General features: G+C 36.7%; 1 protein-coding gene across 2 annotated transcripts in view; it reads right to left on the bottom strand.

Annotated features, from left to right (window-relative positions):
- LOC126382086 (5-hydroxytryptamine receptor 2A) overlaps positions 1–4,388 on the bottom strand; it is a 173,531-nt gene extending 169,143 nt beyond the window's left edge. For both annotated transcript variants that reach the window (XM_050031811.1, XM_050031813.1), the window contains exon 1: positions 4,134–4,388. The gene's annotated coding sequence lies outside the window, so the exon portion shown is untranslated. The remainder of the gene's footprint in view (positions 1–4,133) is intronic.
- Positions 4,389–22,562: the final 18,174 nt, after the last annotated feature.

Raw genomic sequence — 22,562 nt, 5'->3', positions numbered from 1 at the left:
GATCAGCCTGTAATGTCCTAACCAAATTAGAGATCACAAAGTGATTTTTGTGTTATGTCTCCACCGGGATTCGAACCATTGAACCACGGAGGCCGTTAAAACACCATGGTGGAGTCATAGCCGCGCCACCAACAAAATGTATGCAGTTGATACCCGTGAATTCATCAGGTTATTTTATTTATATTGTGAACCATAATTATTTGTGTGGTACCTACATAAATAAATAAATATTAACTGATTATTACTGGTTATTTTTATTAGGTGTAGGTACTAAGTTCATATTGCCATGGATGAACCTTCTACCCCAATTGAGATATAGTCGTAAGCTTATGTTACGTATGTGATAAAATACTTAAAGGCTCTATCTTCATCATCATCAATTTAAGAGCCACGCTCTTGTCGGTGTAGCATTTTCCATTCCCGTCTATCAAAGGCCAATTCCTTGACTTCCCTATAAGACACGACGTTAACCTTTTCTTTAATCTGTTCCATGTAAGCTCTTCTTGGTCTTCCCCTTCCTCTCTTTCCTTCTAGCTTTCCTTCTATGATGTTTTTAATGAATCTACCTACCTATCTTATTAAGGCACAATTACTTTTGATACCAAGTATATTTATTATAATGATAATTATACCGCGAGGCAAACAAATTATTTTAAATCTCACCTGGAAAATTGGCTATGTGATAAATGTTATTATTGTATAACAACAACATAACACAACATAATATTTATCACATAGCCAATTATTATACAGGTGAGATTTAAAATGATTTGATTTGATTTCTGATTTTGGTTTGAGGAATATTCGGTTAGATTTTTACCCATTATAATGTTTCATCGTGAGGAAACCCACATTTCCGAGAAATACGTTTCGGAGTTATGTGACTTAACCTCTGTTGGGCTGGTTTTCCCTTTGCGGATTGAAAGGCAAGTTAGACAGTCAAATCTTCAAGTTGGGTAAGCGGACCCTGTGAAAACTGATGATAATAAAGTTTCATCGTATTTGACAAGACATTCCCTGGTCGATTGCTCGTTTGAAATGATAAACAGCTAAACAGGTTTAATAGCCTAGAAAATAATTGCATTACATTCTATTCGTTAATAGTGGTTTGCCAACTTGTAACTAATTTAATATTATAAAGTTTTGAAATCGACGCTAAAGCAATTTCTCAGAAGCTAAAGTCTCTAACGAACGGGCAATATCAAATAAAATTTTCATTTATAACGAAGAATCGCTTCGTTAAGGCTTGCGACGCAAGGAATTGTTTTTATTGTTATCGTTAGACTATCGCTGTTAACATGATAGTTTAGGGTCACATTTCACTAGGACACCTCAGTGGCGCAACCACGGTCGCTCCACCAATCATATGCATGAAATGGTATAAACGCTACTTGTCAACATACACTTTGTTAGTGCCGCGACTGTGTCCTAGTGAGATATGGTTTTTTGGGCCATATCAAGGGCCTTTAGCAGCTCAATAGTAACCCTGACACCAGGGTTGATGAGGCCATTGACTTTGCTACCCTCACGAGAACGTTTTTACGTTTACTCCGAAACGTTTTTCTTAAGAATGCGAGTGTCCTCACAATGTAAATAATAACTTGAAAGGATGCGGTTCACAAAACATTTAAAATTGTACACCTAAAAAAAATAACAGGATTGGCTGCTCGATGATTTTCTGTACTTATAAATGTATGTGTATGTATGGAAAATACATGCATAGCATTATTGTCACAACAAAGCTATATTATCCTTTTAAATTAACAATAATAATGAGATCCGCTGGTGATTGCGTTAAGCGATTAATTATTAAATTTTAATTAGTTTAATGAATCTCGTTTGTCGGATACGCTCTTTATACTGTCTGATAAATATTATTTGCGCACTTTATTTCAAAATACTATACTACATGCATATGACTGCAGAAACAAGTATAAATTAGATCATAAAGTCATATAATCAGTCCACTTTTATATGTTCCTCGAAGAGCTTATTGAAGTTAATAAACTCAAAAAAACTCACACATTATTTTATGTTTACGCTAAAAGGTAATAACAAATATAGAAGTAAAAACATGGGGCTACGAATCTATAAATGCTACGACGCGTAGCTACGCAGCGTAGTAATACTGCTACGCAACATAATAAATGGCGCAGGTTTTCTATCGTCAATAAAGAAAAGGCAAGAAACGATACTGCATGTTGAGTTATTAACAATACAGTGAAATTAGAGTTAATTTTGAAGAGTTAAATTTACCTTTTAACTTTACTATAGGTTTTAACTAAAGTCAAGCAATTTTCACTAATACAATTGGCTCGACCATTATAGTCGGCGATACGACTCACCACCTATCACGATGGTAACAGAAAGCTCGGTGAAGTGTGGGTATTTCGTTCATCTTGCAATAGATGTACCTCTCACTAGTCTAATAGGGATGTACGTAGTTGTGAGCTTAAGTCATGTGTCATGTAAAATAGGTTATATTATTCCCCATACGGACTTTTAATTTACTTAATTTTTTTTTTTTACTTTTGTAACACGGACACACCATGGGTCATTGATGGTTCATAATAGGTAGTATGACGGCTTGGAATCGGAACGTCCGTAGACGTTGTGTCCTTGAAAGTGTTAATGTAAATTTGCCGTATACTCGTATTGGTTGTATCGTGTGGGTTGTGAGGTGAATTACCAACCTCATCCACCCTGGTGTCAGATTTATTATTGAGCAGCCAAAGGCCCCTGACATGGTTCAATGTTATGCTATTCAATGTTATATTATATAAGATTTCGGTGCACCTATTATTCATTATTCAATAATAAAATAAATAGTTAGATTTGTTCTCTAAGTATAAACATTAGAATTTTCGGTTTAATTTAGTTGTGTGTAGATTAAAGATTCATCTCCAATGTAGGTACGTACTGAGTTAATTAAACAAATGTAAAACTGTATTTAAAATTGTTTTAAAAAGTAAATTCGGCCTTGATGTCGTACCCTTGTTGATTTGAAAAGGGGAAAAGGTAAAACAAACTCATAACGGAAGATTTCACTAAGTCAGCTTAATGAATTCTTACTTAAATACGCGTACAAAACATTTTACTGTTCCAAAACGATATGGGTATAAAAAATACACATTTTAACTTAACATAGCATTACGCTTACTACCCTAAAAGGGTAGGCAGTGGTGTATATTATACACACCCACTACTCGCCAGCTTCGTTTAAGTCCCTGGTTAAAATATAGAAAATATCAATTATCTATGAGTCAAACGTGAATAACAAAACCATAAAGTCGAATAAAAAAGAAGTGCCATTTTAATAAGGTAATGTTTATGATTTTGGATTATAATTCCTGTTAATATGAATATTAAGAATGAGAAGCTGCAGTAGTTTTAGGCGGATGAGACGTTCGTTATGTAAAATTGACGATTCAAAGTGTAACTATGTTACCTACTGAATAAAGATATTTTTGAATTTGAATTATTAACGATTTGACTTGGTTTCACCCACACACATTTATTTACAGCACTTAATAGCCATCATTACCCGTTTAGATAGGGTCCGCTTACCTAACCTGAAGATTTGACAGGTCCGGTTTTTACAGACGCGACTGAATGTTGAGCCTTCCAACGCAAAAGAAAAACCTGCCCAATTACAGGTTAGTTTAGACCCCTTTGAAAACATTTGCAATACTAATATTAAGGTCGCAATAAAACATTTCTATTTCTATTGCAATAAATTGGATAAAATCAGATTGTAAATCTCATGCGAATACATTTAGTGTTCCTAAAGAAAAATCTGAACATAGGTAAATAGTTCAGTTCCCCTTTCACACTTTTTTGTGTAAAGAGTTGATAACTCAAACCCATTCCATTTAATATTTTTCATTTTATAATAATTTTTACAATATCATTTTTTACAATTTAATTTGAATTATAAGTGTTAAAAATGGATACATACAATGAAATTTAAAATATTATGTGCAGTTATAATTTTTATAACATTTACCCACTTACGCTATATCGTAATATTATAAACTTACTTGCATTAGAAATAATGCAAATGCACATAACAATTTAAAAATGTAATAAAGTTATTTTTTAAAACGATAACGAAGTAAATAATTGTTACTTACCTTCTTTTAATACTTCCAAATGACGACACAGCACGTTCCAATTTCAGTTTGACTACCAATTTAAATTTTACGTTCCGAAATCAAATTCACATAACTGTCGGAACACAATCACATTTTTTTTTAAATAATAAATGTTTGTATTTGGAATAAAATCTCTTTTTTTATATTAAAACGAGTAATTGTCTATATAGATTCGAATTCGAAAGTTTGAAATTCCGACGGCCGCGTTCGATTTTCGAAGCGAGCATGCGTGCGTTCTTCGCGACGGTTGTCCACGAATGGCATCGGCCGCACCTGTTGTGTCTACCGCTCTACACTCACACAGTTGCAAAAGGTCCATTCTGTAAACTACGCTGCACTGACGCTTTAAATTAAATCTTGCTTCGTATTAGCATTCCATCAATTGAAAACTTTGTTTTTAATTATGCAATATCTGGTATTAGAAATTTATCTTTGCTTAACATGCAGAAACCTGTTTGCTTATAAATATTAATCAACAGAGAAAAATAAAATATGTACTCTAACCTACTGAAAAATGTAAAACAATGATTATTCAATAAAAAACTCATTGCATGAATATGGCCCACTAAAGATTAAACTGAAACAAAAAGAAAAAAAATCAGTACTTGTAGTGTTGGAGTGATGAGTACATCATCTCCCTAGTATTATCTCATTTTTACTGTAGTAAAACACGTCGGTTATTCAGTGCAGACTAATTTTTATTTTTACCTTCACACACAATATATGACAGGTTACACATTTCATAAGTTAGATGTCGCTAGTAGGTACATTTTGATACAAACTTTATTCAATATCAACACCCCCACTTATCAAAATAAACAAACTGCTACAACAAAAGATAATTTATATTACAATTCAACAATACCCAAGTCTTTCATAAATTTATAGTGTTTAGTACTACCTAGACCTTTAGTTAACAAATCTGCTGGCATCTCATTTGTAGGCAAATAATAGAGCTGTACCTTTCCATCCTTGACAGTCTCTCGTATAAAATGATGTTTAACATCAATGTGTTTCGATCTACTGTGGCACTGATGATTAGTGGCCATTTTCAAAGCACTTTGATTATCACAATTCAAACTAATTGTAACTAAAGATCCAGTCAGCTCATACAATAATTCTCTTAGATATATTGCTTCTCTACTAGCTTCAGAGAGCGCGACATACTCAGCCTCTGTGCTCGAGAGAGCTGTAACTCTCTGTTTTCTGCTCTGCCATGAAATGGCCGAGCCTGACAATACAAAACAAAATCCAGTGTAGGACTTTCTATCCACATTATCACTGGCCCAATCTGCATCTACAAATCCTTGTAAAGTCTCACCTTGATTACTAAACTTTAAACAATACATTTTAGTTTTCTTTAAATATTTAAGAACCCTCTTAGCATAGTTCCAATGTTCAATATTATAGCTAGTATTAAACTGACTCAAGTAACTAACAGAGTAAGCTATATCAGGCCTAGTCATGACCGCTAGATACATAAGACATCCTATGAGGTTTTGGTAGTTAATACCTGATGTACATTTTTCTGCTTTACTCACATTCAATTTGCTCTCTATAGGTGTATCAGCTGTTTTACAATCAGTCAATTTAAATTTTCGCAATAATTCTTCTATGTACTGATGTTGATCTACAGTTATCTCATAGTTATTACAATTCCTATGTACATTGATATTCATGCCTAGATACTCTTTTACTTGACCTAAGTCTTTTATTTCAAATTCTGAATTTAAAATACATTTTACCTTTTCAGTTTCACTTTCATTATTAGAAAAAATAAGAAAATCATCTACATATAGAGCAATAATGATTTTTACATCTTTATTTACCTTTGTAAACAAACATGGCTCATGAGTACAATTTTTAAAATTATTTTTACATAATACATCACTGACTCTCTCATACCATGCCAAAGCAGATTGTTTTAAACCATACACTGCCTTTTTGAGTTTAAAAACTTTACCAGCCACATTGGTTGTAAAACCTTCAGGTACACACATGTAGATGTCCTCCTTTAAGTAACCATTTAAATAAGCAGTTTTAACATCCAACTGAGTAATGTCCAATCCTAATTTTACACTTAGTGCAAACAATAGTCTTAGTGTAGAGTGCCGCACCACCGGTGAAAAGGTCTCATCATAGTCAATTCCACGTGTTTGGCTAAAACCTTTTGCAACTAATCTCGCACGATATTGCACTCCACTATCACTTTTGTACTTTTTCTTTAACACCCACCGACACTTCACTATTGTAGCTCCTTTTGGGGTATCCACAAGGTCAAAGACATCATTTTTTCTGAATGATTCCAACTCCTCATCCATTGCCTTCCTCCATTGCACTCTCTCTGGACTATTCAATGCTTCGGTCACAGTCAGCTCTGGATTTGCAGTGGCCAACCAGGTTATCTGATTATACCGGTCAGGTTTCCGTCTCTCCCTTTTAGATCTGTGGGGTATCTCAGAGTCTGGTTCTGGCATCCTGATGGGACTGTTACTCGTTAACAGTGATTCTGGAACATACGTCTCATCTGCCTCATCCCCAAAGAATGTTTGCTGTGATGATTCACTGTCAGTATAGTACAGCGTATCTGACTCTGATCGTTCTTCACTGCTACATTCCCCCACTGAACGATCATCTACTTCGGGAGTAGGAAAAACTTCTTCCACGCACCATGTTGCTTCACTTGTTGTAGACGTTCCTCCTGAATCTGCTCCTTCCATCACCACTACATCTCGGCTGGTAGTGACTTGATTCTTGACTGGGTCATAAACTCTGTAGCCCTTTACATACTCCGAATAACCAACAAGAATATGCTGTCGGGCTTTCTTGTCCCACTTGGTCCTCTTCTCTTTCGGAACATGAACCATCACGGGACTGCCAAAGATTCGTATATGACTCATTTTGGGTTTCTGTCCATACCACATCTCATATGGAGTTTTTTCGTTCAATCCTGATGCTATGGAACGATTCTTCAAGTAGACAGTTGTTGATACTGCCTCTGCCCAAAAGGCTTTCTTCAATTTAGCATCGAACAACAAACATCTCGCTTTCTCAACAATTGTTCTATTGTTTCGTTCCGACATACCATTTTGTTCAGGTGTATAGGGATTTGTCTTTTGGTGTAAAATGCCTGAGACTTTCAAAAAATTCTCCATCATATTTGAACAAAACTCTCCACCGTTATCTGTTCGTAATATCTTGATATTGGCATTTTGTTGTTTCTCCACCATTGATTTGAATTCTTTAAAGTGTCTAAACACTTCATTCTTTTCTTTCATAAAATACACAAATGACATGCGACTATAGTCATCTATAAAGAGTACGAAGTACCTTGCTAATCCAATAGATTGGGTTTCCATTGGTCCACATACGTCAGCATGCACAATTTCCAGCACTTTTGTTGCTCTTGTGCCTGTGGAAAATGGCTGACGACACTGTTTGCCCTCACAACAAACCACGCAGTTCGATTTTGTCACTTCATGGCTGCCTTCATAGTATACACCTTCCACAGCGCCATTCTTCATTTTACTCAAGTCACTTGTATTTATGTGACCTAACCTCCTATGCCACAACATCACATTGTCACTGGCAAGCAAACATCTTGTCACTGGTGTAGTACATATGTCTAACTTGTACACACCATCAATTAATTTTGCAGTAGCTACAAGTTCCTTCTTCGCATTGTATATCTGACACTGATTGTTTGTGAAAGAAACACTGTTGTTATTCTTGATTAATTGACTCACTGACAATAAGTTTGTCGTCAGGTTTGGGACACATAAAACTTCTTTGATTGTTATATCATAGCCTTGCTGCGTTGATATTCTAACATTCCCTTTACCCGAGACTTGAAGTTTTTGTTGATTGGCTACCATAATTTCTGGTAATCTCTGTGAAGTCGAAGTGTTTTGCAACCAATCTTCGATAGCCGTCATGTGTACGCTTGCTCCAGAATCCACGTACCACTCGTCTTTACTGTACTTAGCACTCAGGAAAACTGCACTAAATGCATTCGTTGTTTTATTATTGCTTGATTTTTCAATCATTGGACATTGATTACGATAATGACCCGGAGTTTTACATTTATAACAAATTATGTTTTTGTTTTTCACTCCTGTCACTTTGACATTTGTCATTGACGTCCCGCCCTGATTGGTGTTGCCATTTCTGGGTTTCTTTTTTGCCCATTTTGAAGCAAATGCCGATTCAGAATTCTGCGTTTCGTTCGATGTTACTAATGTCATTTCTAACGGTTCCGAATCCATCAACTTTGTCTTGATGACGTCAGCTGTGATTGTAATGCCGGAATGTTCTATGGCCATAATCATTGGCGAAAATCTATCTGGTAATCCTGCCAACATTAATGATCCAATCCACTGGTCTGTTATTTCAAAACCTGTACCACTTAGTCTCTGCGATGTTTCCACTATTTGAGTCACATATGTGGTCATATTATCACAATTTTCTCGTCTTATTGAAATCAAGTGACGTAATAACGAAATCTTCCTCGAAAATCCTGAGTCATCAAACAGCAATTTGAGTTTGTCCCACAACTCTTTCGAAGTCGTTGTCTTCTTGATATGCACGTACAAAGCGGGATCGATGGTTAGAGATAATTTAGCCCGCGTCTTCGCATCATCTTCGGGTTTGATCTGTTTTCCCTCCACTGGCTTCACACAATGTAACGTGCCCTCCAACACGAGTAAATTTTCCACCGCAAATGTCCACTCATCAAAGTTTTCTCTGCCTTTTAACTTAGGTACACTGGCTAAATAGTTCATAGACATCTTGCACAACACGACCGTATTAAGTAAAACTTAAAAACACTTGGGAAAAAACGTTAGCCCATAACCTGTAGTAAAACACGTCGGTTATTCAGTGCAGACTAATTTTTATTTTTACCTTCACACACAATATATGACAGGTTACACATTTCATAAGTTAGATGTCGCTAGTAGGTACATTTTGATACAAACTTTATTCAATATCAACATTTACAGGGTCAGCTTACTTAACCTAAAGATTTGACAAGTCCGGTTTTTTACAGAAGCGACTGCCTGTCTGACCTTACAACCTGTGAAGGGAAAAACAGCCCAATACAGGTTAGGTTACATACCTGTAGGTTTCCTTACGATGTTTTCCTTCACCGCTGAGCACGTGGTAATCACTTATAATCCAAACATGAATTTGAATACAAATTCGACAATCGTTGGTTTAGGTCTGTGCTGGAATCGAACCTGCGACCTCAAAGTCAGAGGCAAGTGTTCTACCAACTGGGCTACAACGGCTTTGGAGTGATGAATACAAATACATAAAAAATACACACGCGTCGAGGATCACTTTTCCTCATGATTTTTGTATTTTTGTTTTTCTTAATGGTTCCTTTTTCAAAAGTCAGATAAACGTATCTCAGCTTACGGTGAAGTGTTTTAGTCGACAACCAATATAGTAAAACAAGTTTAAGGTGTGAAAGTTGGTTTCAGACGGAGTGTTTGCGGAATCGATAAGTGCTGTCGACATACAAACACTAGGAGGCAAATTAATTGAAGTTCCTGCCAAGTAAACAGTGGAACTCTTCAGTTTTTTATTTCTTTTTCAAGTTCCGTTCTCGGCATAGTAGTCCAATTGTGTACCTTAAATGGAAATAGTTAAGATGTTTGTTTTGTTCTGTTGTTTATTGATTCTTTGCTATGTGAGGCTAGTTTTTGTTCACTATTTAAATAACGGAACATTTCAGGTCTATAACTTGTGATTCCTTCTAAATAGTGAATTTTATCTGAGGCAAATCCACAAAAAAGTATGAAAATAAAAATACATTATTATTAGCTATTAGATTCGGGTGCACCTAGCCAATCATACTTTACTATTTTTCTTCTGGTATTGTTATTTTAATAGGCTAGTTTCCTTCTAGTCAAATCGGTTATTTTTTATTAAACGTTAAAACACAAAATTGTTAAGGAATTTGTATGAAAAAGCACACTATGACTATGACGTCACAGAAAACGTGATAAAATGTCACTTATTATAACGCATTCGTGATAAAAATTCATAAATAAGTTAAATAGAAAAAAAGAAAAGTTTTTGTTAGTTTTAGATCTGTCTTTATTTAGTAATCAGAATTGCATAATTTATCTTGGTACACGACCCAATTTGGCAGTTGTTTTTAATGCACCACGGAGACTGTGACAGTATGTACTACTCACCGAGCTTTTTGTAAGGCCAACGTGATAGGTGAGTCGTATTGACGTCTATAATGGTTTTACGTAATGTATATTCTCATTGGTTTTTAAAAGATGTGTTGCTGTTGCAGTTTCTTGTCATTTCTTCTCCTCAGCCATAACACCTTGCGAAATGACGTAAATTCAAAAATGTTACATTGACCTTCAACAAGTTTATCCATGATAATTACGTTGAATAAATGATTCTGATTTCTGATTTCTGTTCCCTGAAAACAATATAGATGGCGTTGTACAGATTTAACGTGATAATTACCTATTTTATCATTGCTCCGGTACAAATTTATTCAAAATATAATGTAGTGGCAGAGACCATATATAAAAATAACGGTATACAATTATGTTGTTACCTATATTGCTTCTCTTTATTTTGATCAGAATAATAAAGGGTGGAAGATGTGTTGTGCCTGGGTTTAATAACAAGAATCATCATTTCTTCCTAAAAACAAAGATAGAAGATGCATAGAAGTCTGTCTGTTGTCCATGTAATTGAATAGAAGTAGAAATGGAAATGTTTTATTGCGACCATGTGTTCGTACAAATTGTTGTGATATAAAAATACAGAAGTAAGTTTTATAGTATCAACATGGACCTGGTAAGGGCACTGCACAAAAAAAAAATTGAAGGTTACACTGCACAGCTTTTTTTTGACGTGACTTATTGTACATTTGCCGCAGATGGCATTAACTACTTGGCCGGACAAATGGGAAGCGCTGAAGGCTCTCACCCGGTACAACGTTTAAGACAACAGGCCTGAGGGTGCCCAGTTGGGCGCGAAGCCGCGAACCTCGGAAACTACACAGCGCCATGTATGTTTTTTTGGAGAACGTAGCCTAGGAAGTCCCTTATTACGATGGAGACCAATATTCCCATTTCCAGCAGTACTCTACCTACTTAGTCCCAACTCGGCAACTTTGCGGCTACTTTACGCTCCAGGTGGATAGAAGTTATCGCAGTTGTTATTCATTTTACTCAGGAGAGAGCTACTGCCTGGAAATTCTTTAAACTTTTCAACAATATGGAACTTGCTTAACTCGTGATATAATGTTATGATCCTAGATAAGTTACGAAATACCTAGTGATGTTTAACTACAAAGTTAGAAAAATAAATACATTATAAAAATTGTTTTATGTATACTACTTTTTGAGTATTTTATTGATTATCTTTCAAGTTTAAAGTTGACTCTATTTTCGTTATAAATAATGTATTATCATATGTGTTGTCGTTTTTTACAGAGCGACGGCAAAATGACTTTAATAATAAACGCTTTACTTCTTTAACGTTCAGATTTTTTATTAAGTAAGTACTTGATGTATACGCTATGATAATGACTATTATCTGCAAATTTCAACCAGGTATCAAACATGATTCAAAAGATACAGTCTTTTAAATAGTGAACTTTGAGACCCTCTGACAGGCAAACGGACAGACGCAAAAACTTGCTTTACCAAAAAAAATACTGTTTTTTGTTTCAACAAAAAAATAACAGATTTTTATATGATCAAAATATTTTTTTGCCTCAACTCAAGATGCTTCTTATTTTAAATGATATAAAAAACTACCCCCCACAAAAGAAAAATATCAAAAGGAAATTATTATTAATAAATATTAATAAAGTTACAGCTGTATATAAGAAAAAAAGAATAAGTTCCACTACTCATTCAGTCACGCTGACTAAAATACATTGCACGTATCAAACATAAAATTTCGTACAGATTTTTTTCTTGTATCAAAGTTACTTTAGCACCCAAATGGCAGTAACATAAATACTGAACATGTCAGACTATAAAGTTTATTTATGGAAAGTACATTTGTTAGTACATTTTTATGATACTTTTACCACAGTGACATCAAATTTAAAAATATCTTTATTTAGTAGGTAACATAGTTACACTTTGAATCGTCATTTTTTATGTAAAGTTTCATCCGCCTAAAACTACTGCAGCTTCTTACAAATTGTGTAGGCAGAGAAAAGAAGCTGTAAAGAAAATCTCATCATAGAGCCCCAGACGTTCTTTAAAATATATATATATTGTTATACAATTACGTAAATTCGCTGCCTAATATCAATTCCCAGACAGTTAGTTAATCCCATACTTTAATATCTTCTGAATTACCTCTAACCTTATAACAACCTTTTTAAAAAGCTTAAAACTGTTAAAAGAAAATTTCCGAATGTCAATTGGACTCTTTTCGTAAAAACGTATATACACTGTTCCTTAAAAGATTTAGTGACCTTTTGCAGTCGACTTACATGTCGTAAAGAAAGTTTATTTTTATTCCTGGTATTAACAATGTGCCGATCACTATTTATCCAAACTATCCTATTTGATTTTTTAGATATGCCTATTAAGTTTTCAAGACGCTTTGTTATGGCAAAGTTAAAATACTACATACATAAACTCACGCCTATTTCCCACCGGGGTAAGCAGAGACTATATAATTCCATTTGCTTCGATCCTGACACACTTCTCAAAGTTAAAATACTAATTCCTTTAAATTTATTTCTAAGTGATGTCTTGGGTGAAATAAAATGCTGTTGACATCTGCAGCATCCATAACCTTCGTCTCATGTAAGTCGAATACCGTTGAAACTTAAAATTGTAAATTAATAATAGTAATGAAATGTATTTATTTTTCCAAACAGCTTAATAAATGTTCTTCTTCTTCTATCGTTTGAGTTGTGAGGTGGATTACCAACCCCATCAACCAACTCATTCAACAACTGTAACTGAATAACTGTTGACTGCTAACTGTTAACTGTTGTAACTGTCACATCAATAACTGAAGGTACAATTAGATAATACTAGAAGATTAACAAATTTAAAACACTGCTGGCTCTTACAATAGGTAGAACCTGTGCTATAAGTACGGTCACGAACATTAATATGTAGACATTTCGGTACCATGTCACATTACCTTTTTTGACAAATTGAACTGTAAGTCTCACTAAATGTCAAATATGTTAGTGCGACAGAGTCCTAAAGTGGGTACATTATATTGCTCATGACTGTACCAGCTAATTTCCATTTGTACAATAATGACATATTATTATTACAACGAGTATTTGGTGTACATTACGTAACTAATGTAAAACAGCAAAATATTTCTAATCACATACTGCGTAATGTACATTGAATTGTCTTTGTAATTTACATAGCAATAAACATAGTATCACGCCTGTATATACCAAGGGGTAAGTGTATAGTTTACACACCCACTTCTCGCCAAGGGATGAGCCTATAGCCATTAACCGGGCACAAATCCGGGAAACCGCGTGATATCAATTATCTAAACCCTAATTCTAAATATAAAGTAGAATTCAGTGGTGCGTAAAGTTATAATTGTAAGTTTAGTTAATGTGACCCCTACAGGTATTACGGGCGTAAATTATACGCAAATTAATTATCTACATGAATAATTAAATTTAAAACTTTTCAAAATTTTACCCCTATACTGTAGTACTTAACTACTTAGTCTTGTTCAATAGAAGATAAAGTATATAAATTAATTATTATACGCGTACTACCTTTATCAATTTAATTATGAATTATTCCACGAAAAACCAATCAAACTTCATTTGAAGTTTTAGAACATCAAAAACTTTGGTTTCAAAATGTCCCATAATGTTTTTGAAAGTACTACGAACTTTGTTTAAATTCAGAATTTGCTACGGACTGCTACGATAGTCGTAGCACGTAGGCTACGGCAGTAGAACTCTAAATAAAACCTTGAAGGTGATTTTTTTTAAACTTTATTAAAACACAAAAAAAAAGGTTAATTGTCGTCACCCAACGGGCCACAAGGATACCATGGTTGCGCCATCAGCGGGAATTTATTCGAGACTCGATTGCCGGCAACAAATTCGTACCAAGTACCTCACCCTTTATACAACTCTGCATACAGTTGGTTTGTATGTTTGATTGTTTGTCTGCATAATAGCGCCACCACAGTTGCGTCCCGGTATCCTAGTGAAGTAGGGCTTTATGAGGGTAAGCACTGATACATCTTTGTACAATTAAGTATCTGAATTGTAGAATGTAATTCAACCTTGTTTGATGAAAATCATTTATATTTACAACGAAGTCACTTTCAATACGTAAACACTTAAAAAGAACAAGGCGCAGTCATTACTAACACGAAAGTAGCAACGAACGCCGCACAGTTCCTGTCTTGACGTCACACAAAGTGCAAGCTTCACGGTCGGAAGAAGTACTTAGGTTCTAGGTATGGCCTGTGATAGTCACCTGGAGGTAGGTGACCCCGCCGGGTCGAGTTGACCCGAAACTTCGGTCATTTTTGCCGGTGACCCATGGTATAAGAAAACCAGGTATGCTCAATCCTATGACAAGCCGCCATTTAATGACGTAAGTTGTCTTTGATTACTTGTGGCTCTGCCCACCCCGTTAGGGATTACGGGCGTGAGTTTATGTATGTATGTATGTTACCACTGTGTTACCATTAATTTGGTATCCCCAACATTCCAAGAACGTATATTTTTACTACTACTTGTCACATAATTGTATAATAAGTATTAAAACTATAAGTAAATCTTTTATTAAAAATTCAAAATTTCCTTGCTAATAATAAAAACGTCGTAGGTAATTTATTTTTTACGAAATGGCAACGCTGGGTGGGATGACCTTGAAATGTTAGCTGTCACTTTTGAGCACATCTGGGGGGTTAAAAAGGCCTGCGCATTGCGCACTTACTTTTTATATGCGCAAATGACAAATTTCAATATTGCTTTTTTAGATAAATTGCCTCGATGTGGCCATTTTAACACCCCCAGACGTGAACTTTAAACCCATCAAGGGCTACAGTGTCGTAATGTATGAATTTTGTTTAAATGTAAATTTGATTTTTAAATATACAAAATAAACTGATTTAAATTGGTCTTAAATAAATAAACTTGAATTATTGCGCAACTAATTGAATAGTGAACAATTAAGCGACTATTTTCGACTTGAATTAACAAATTATTCAGCTAAAGGCGAAGGTTGTTCGTGATATGAATATATACTTATTTTTATCGTGTGAGTTGTGAGGTGGTGTCAGGGTTATGATTGAGCCGCCAACTACTTACTTACATCAGTAAGTAGTAACCGGGACCAACGGCTTAACGTGCCTTCTGAAGCACCCTGACACCAGGGTTGATGAGGTTGGTATTTCACCTTACAACCTGTAGTGCCGTTTCTTTCAGCCTCCGGATTAGTTACAGGGGATCCGTTTTATAGCTTTTCTGTGTAGTATTGAACACAGCGCCATCTCGCCTTGATCGATGGAAGGTCCGTGAGCATCGACTTGCTATCGTTGGGCTCCGCAGTCGACGACTTTCCACCAGTAACCGGAAGATGGCGTGTGCCGATATTATACGGAAGGCTATATCTTGGAGTCCCTTGTCAAGTAGCTGCTGAAGAATGTTGGTGCCAATATTTAATACAAAATTATATTTGGGAATTTTCGGTGTCTCCTGTCCTTGGACTTGTTAATAACTTGCATTTTGAGTGTGCGACGGCGGCGTCATCTAACGGACGATTGAGGTCGTACTAGCTTTGTCCGTGACGTAGGCGTTGAATTGGGCGATTTATATAGTCCTGCGCCTGCGAGCTGCCGCATTCCCCAGACAGCGCTCCGCCGAGCGGGTGTGTCCACACCTTCGATTTTTAGTGTGAATTTCGGGTGAGAATTTGTCTTTACAATGCGTTATAGCATTTTAATCGTAATTATCAGTGTCGATATATGTTGTCATTGTTTTTCTTTTAGGCGGTTTATAAGCGTGTGACCGGTGGCCCGCAACTCCGTCGCACGCGCCGCCAAATCTTCGTAAATTTTTATTCTGGTAAGTAAGTTATACATTTCTGTCATCTGTCGTGACTCGTGAGTGTTAGTGTTTGCGGTCAGGATTCTAATGTGCGATTTGTTCCGAATAGGTGTGGTTTTGGTGTCCGTGGCGTGGACACGTTGCTCCGCCATTTTGTCCCAGCGTCGTGGCATCGACGTCATCGTACGTTGGCCGCATACGTGGCTTCTCGACCTCCGACAGGTGAGTCTTTTTATACGATTTTGGGGAGTTAGTTGGGTTGTGCCTCCGCCCCTAGAGGTTTGATTTACCCCTGTGCGTTTTGTCCACAGGAGGTGTTTTGGGAAGGTGTTTTGGGGTGGCTGTTTTGCGAAGGTGTTTTGTGACGGCTGTTTTACGAAGGCTGTTCTGTTCTATGACGGGTGTTTTGTACAGCTGTTCTGCTACTGCTACAGCTACAGCTTATTGGTAGCTGCTTCTAGTCGGCTCGGCTTCCTTCCCGCCGCCGAGGGCAAACGAGCTAGGGAGGTTTTTATAATACCTTTCTTATTATTTAATAATGCTTAACGAATGACCAGTGGCCTTGAATACCTGGAATGTACCCTTAGGATTTAAAAGTTCCAAATACCTATTTATATTTTTGTGTAACTTTGGTTTTCTTAGTAATTAATAAATTCGAGTAAACCCATTGCATACATTTTATTTATTTCATACATCCATTCATCATCATCATCTCTTCATTAAATTTTAAACATTACATGGCGCCCGATTACTGAGGTCTAAAGGTTCAGGGTACGCCCCCGGTCTTCGGTCTTTCGCTCGAGGATCGGCTGGTCATTCGTTGTGTATTTTTTTTTTTTGTAACGTGTAAAAAGAACAAATTGTGTGGTGGTGGTGTTTCTTCATTTACCCCCTAGTGAATAAGATTTATCGTGTTCATATTGATGTGTGCTTTAAACGAAACAAGTTAATTTACATATACCTACTATTTTGTATAACTGTGTTTTTAAATTTACATTTGCATTATATATTTCTTTTGCTTTGCATACTTTTAAAGTTTGGACTTTGAACTCGTATAGCATTTTATAACATCACATTGTTAAAAAAAAATTATACTGCGTTGCAGCTATTTTTCCGTATTATTAAACTTCTTTAATTGTTGTTTTTATCACAAATTTGCTTTTATAAAACAAAACATTATATACCCTACAAAGGTTTTTTTTTAATTTAACTTCAAATTTTAAACATTCTTGAGTAAAATTATTATTGTTGCTAGTTTACTGCTTAGCTTTGCTATACAGCTTTTTTCTTCAAAATTTTATGAAACTTGGCGTGAGTTTAGAATTAAATTTTTGTTTTATACCCTCAAGGTTTATTTACAATTTGTAAATTCTTTCAAATTAAGCAACAATTTATAAAAGCATTTCGGCCTAATTTCAATTAAACATTTAACTTGCTATCTAGTGAAATTATAGTTCTTGGTTGTATAACCACGGCTATACATAAATACCTACATGCTTGTTATCTATCTTGCATTCCTTTTGAGCTTATAGCAAATAAACTGGTTTTGTTTTTTTTGATACGCTCGTTAGTATTACGTGGTACAATCTTTTATTGTTGAGCTATTGTTTGCTTAATAGTTTTGTATTCTATTACCGGATAAATTCTAATAAGTAAATCTTTTGAATTGGATTAAATACGTTACATAAACAACATTTATACATTGTTAGTTTTACAAATAACTATATTTTTTTTTTTTTACATTTGCATTTTGTTTATTTGCATTTATTTTTACTTTTCAAGTAGGTATTTAGTTAATGAAAATATTCTTTGATTATTTTTTCTTTAAAACTTAGTACTTAGTTAAATCTTTGTTAAAGTACATTGGTCATTCATTTTTTTTTTAATCATGGCATTGGAAGAACGTCCAATTAAATTTCATCTATTACGTAAAGATGAAATAGTTTACGAGGTATTAATTCGTGGTGCAGTGCCTGAGGATACTTACCCGGCTCTCAAAAAACAAATTGGGGTGTTATCCAAACAGATCCCAACTGATGAAGTAGATGTTTTTGAGGGAAACATTTCGGAGGAACTTAGCATTATTGATGTCAAGTTGTCGGAGTTGTCTGATCTCGTCAGTAGCAAATCGAGACTGACACTTAAAAATTTAAATAGGGTTCATTCGCTAGGCAACCATTTGTTTCACCGCTTGGGTAGGGTGTCCCCGATCTCTGCAGGAGATCAGGAAACACATGTTGACCTGGAAAGGCGTATGCAGTTGGTCACGGACCGGGTCGATCGCTTGTTCACTGCTTTCAGGAGCAGTACCCAGCAGGAAGACGACTTCGCGCCGTGTGTATCCCAGCCAGGGGAGTCATCGCCAGTGGTTACGGTGCAGTGCAGTAGGGATAAGTCTGGTGTTGCTAAACTTAACCTCAAATTCAGTGGCAAAGGTTGTGTTGTTTCGTTTTTGGAACGTGTGTCGGAGCTAAGTTCGTCACGGGGTGTTTCCGATGAGGATCTTTTTAATTCGGCAATCGAATTATTTACGGATGAGGCATTATTTTGGTACCGTGGAGTGAGGGGAGAGGCGCATGACTGGGTAACACTTAGGGAGTTATTATTACAAGAGTACTTGCCCTTAGATTATGATTACCGTTTAATGGCTGAGATACGCGCGCGAACCCAAGGCTCTGAGGAGTCCATTAACCATTATTTAAGTATAATGAGCAACTATTTCTCGCGGCTGCGCAAACCTATCGCCGATGCGGATAAGTTGACAATTGTGCTTCACAACATTAGGCCGTTTTATTCGACACAGTTGGCATTATCAAAATTAGATACATGGGGCGAATTGAAAGCAAATTGTAAGCTGCTGGAGCAGGCGAAATTTCGAGCCGAGACGTTCAAGGAGCCTTTGGCTTCTACGAGCGTGCTAGCCCCGGAGTTAGGGTACAAGGGCAAGCCTAGTAGCTGTGCGTCTGCGTCAATTGACAGTCGTAGGGATTTTTGCGTTCAATGTAGACAATATGGTCACTCATTAAAGTCTTGTAAGGCCCCTAGGCAAATTATTTGTTATCGTTGCGGAGAGAAAGATGTTACTTTCAGGACTTGCCCTAAATGCAATAAACCCACGCAGGCAAATCCAAAAAACTAATAACTGCGAACCAGGGGTTAACTAAAAAATATTTTAACGCTGAGGAGTGGCAGTCCTGGCTAAATTTTATTAGGAACTTTCTTGATTCTAACAAAAAGGTTAGGAAAGATAAACCTTTGGTTCATGTTGTAAAAGGAAATGACATTAGGCCTTTTTTAAGGGTTACTATTTTTAATTCGCATATTAGCGGTCTATTGGATTCAGGTTCAGAGATTTCAATAATTACTCCAGATGTTTTGAAGTCCTTGTGTGACCTTGAGGTGAATAGGGCTGAGGATATTGACGTTATAGTGTCGGCAACCGGTTCCACCGCTCCCGTGAATGGTTACGTTAACTTGCCAGTCACGGTTGGGTCGGATACCAGGCTGGTTAAATTTTACGTTATTTCGGGCGTGACGTCCGAATTACTTTTTGGAATAAATTTTTGGTGGACATTTAATTTGGCCCCCGAAATCTTAAATAAATGTAGGACGAACCCTAACGAATATACGGGTTCTCCTGTAGTTTCACCTGTGCATTTACACAGTTTTGACATACTTTCGGAGTCCCAAAAGCTAGAAGCAAAGTCTCTTTTTAGGGCCTTCGAGGAAATTTCCTCAGAAGTGAAAGGTTTGGGTAGGACCCACCTTATCACTCATAAAATTGACACGGGCGATGCAATACCTATTAAGCAACGGTATTACAGGATGTCCCCGGAAAGGCTAACGGAACTTAACCGACAATTGGATGAAATGTTGCGTGATGATGTAGTGGAACCAAGTAATAGCCCGTGGAATAGTCCCGTCACCTTGGCTCCCAAGGCTGACGGTTCTCTTCGATTCTGTCTAGACAGTAGGAAGCTAAACGAGGTATCAAAACACGATTCTTATCCACTACCTTACATAACGCACATTTTGGATCAATTAAAAGAAGCAAAGTACCTAACTTCCATTGACTTAAAATCGGCATTTCATCAAATTCCGTTAGACGATGCTTCTAAAGAAAAAACAGCATTTACTATCCCGGGCCGCGGTCTTTTTCATTATAAAGTGATGTGTTTCGGCTTAACCTCGGCTCCCGCAACACAACAAAGGTTAATGGACAGACTGTTCGGTCCTGAATTTGGCGGGAAAGTTTTCACTTACCTTGACGATGTGATTTGTGTTAGTTCCTCATTTGAAGAGCACCTCTCTCTCTTACGAGTGGTTCTCGAACGTTTCCGAGAAGCTAATTTGACAATCAATCTGTCAAAATCAAAATTCTTTCGCAAAGAGCTAAAATATCTGGGGTACGTCGTAGACGAACGGGGATTACGTACAGACCCAGATAAAATTGAAGCTATTGCGGGCTTTCCCACCCCCACGTGTAAAAAGGATGTCAAGCGTTTTTTGGGTACCGCGTCTTATTACCGCCGGTTCATTCAGAATTTTAGCACAATCGCTGGTCCCCTGAACGCCCTTACATCCACACGGAAGGAAAAAACTTTTCAGTGGACCGACCAAGCTGAACAGGCTTTTGTAAGCTTAAAAACTGCCTTATCAAGTGCACCTGTATTGTCCTGCCCTAATTTTGACCATCCGTTTGCAGTACACTGCGATGCATCCGATTTCGGTATTGGCGGTACGTTGACTCAGACGATTAACGGAGAAGAACACCCAGTCGCATACTACAGTCGATCTTTATCACCTTGCGAACGTAATTACTCCGCTACCGAGAGAGAAGCATTGGCAGTAGTTAACGTAGTTGAACATTTTCGTCCATACCTGGAGGGTAGCAGGCAATTCAAGATTTTTACTGATCACGCTAGTCTAAGGTGGTTTTTAAGTTTAAAAAATCCTACAGGTCGCTTAGAGAGATGGGGTTGCCGTTTATCACCCTATAATTTCGTTATCGAACATCGGCGTGGCGTGGATAACGTTGTACCTGACGCTTTATCGCGCGCGGTACCCGTTGCCACCGTAGCACTAGCGACGTCGGATGATTGGTATATGAATATTGTGAAACGTTGCCAGGAAAATCCTAGAACTTGTGCAAATTTTCAATCCCTTAACGGTAAACTATTTCGGTTTACTAAAACAAAAAGTAAATTAGCTTCCGATTTTGAATGGAAAGAGGTGATACCTAAGGAGTTTCGTAATAACATATTACACGAAAACCATTGTGAACCTACGGCTGCTCATCTAGGTGTGGCTAAAACTTATAAACGAATAAAACTTCGTTATTTTTGGCCTGGTATGTACAAAGACACGGTTAGGTACATAACCGAGTGTGACATTTGTAATGCTTACAAGTCTTCAAATCAGGCTACTCCCGGTCTTATGGGTTCGCCTAGAATCTGTTCTCGGCCATTTCAATGCCTTAGTATTGATTTAGTCGGACCATTGCCAATGTCAAGGCAGCAAAATTGCCATATACTAGTGGTTGTCTGCTATTTTACAAAGTATTGTCTGCTATTCCCTTTGCGCCGTGCAACGGGAAAAGTGATCGCACAAAGGCTAGAAGATCATGTGTTCATGGTACATGGCATACCACAAACAATTATATCAGACAACGGTTCGCAATTCACTGGCCGGGAAGTACAATCCTTGTTTGGAAAATATAACATTCCTCAATTACATTTTGGTCCTGTTTACTGTCCGCAGGTGAACCCTGTTGAACGCCAAAATCGTACAATTATGACTGCTATTTCCAGTTTTGTAGGTGCCGATCATCGTACTTGGGATGTTAATATACTTAAAATTCAATTTGCTATTAACACTTCCGTTAGTATAGCTACTAAATATTCACCATTTTTCTTAGTTTATGGCCGAGAAGCCATATTAAACGGTACTGTTTACGGCGAGTGCGAGGATGTTGATGAGTTGGTGTTCGGGTCCCGTAAGGACTACGCCATAGATTTGGGCGAGCTCAAGTCAGTATTTACGAATGTGAAGACTGAATTGGCAAAAGCTCACCAAGTCAACGCCAAACATTATAATAAGCGTCGTCGCGACCTGGACTTTGAAATTGGTGATATAGTTTGGAAACGTTCATTTAAACAAAGTGACGCTAATAAACATTTTTCTGCAAAGTTGTCTCCCAAGTACGAAAAGTGTCGGGTGGTGAGAAAATTGTCACGATTAGTTTACGAATTAGAAGACGAATCCGGTAAACCTCTCGGTAAATGGCACATTAAGGATTTCAAAACTGTGGGAATTTAAAATTCAGTAAGGTATGTATTGTAAGTTTG

Source organism: Pectinophora gossypiella, chromosome 3, assembly GCF_024362695.1.
Source record: "Pectinophora gossypiella chromosome 3, ilPecGoss1.1, whole genome shotgun sequence".
Lineage (NCBI taxonomy): Eukaryota > Metazoa > Arthropoda > Insecta > Lepidoptera > Gelechiidae > Pectinophora > Pectinophora gossypiella.
The sequence above is the reverse complement of the archived record's forward strand: the minus strand, read 5'-3'. Positions and strand labels throughout refer to the sequence as shown.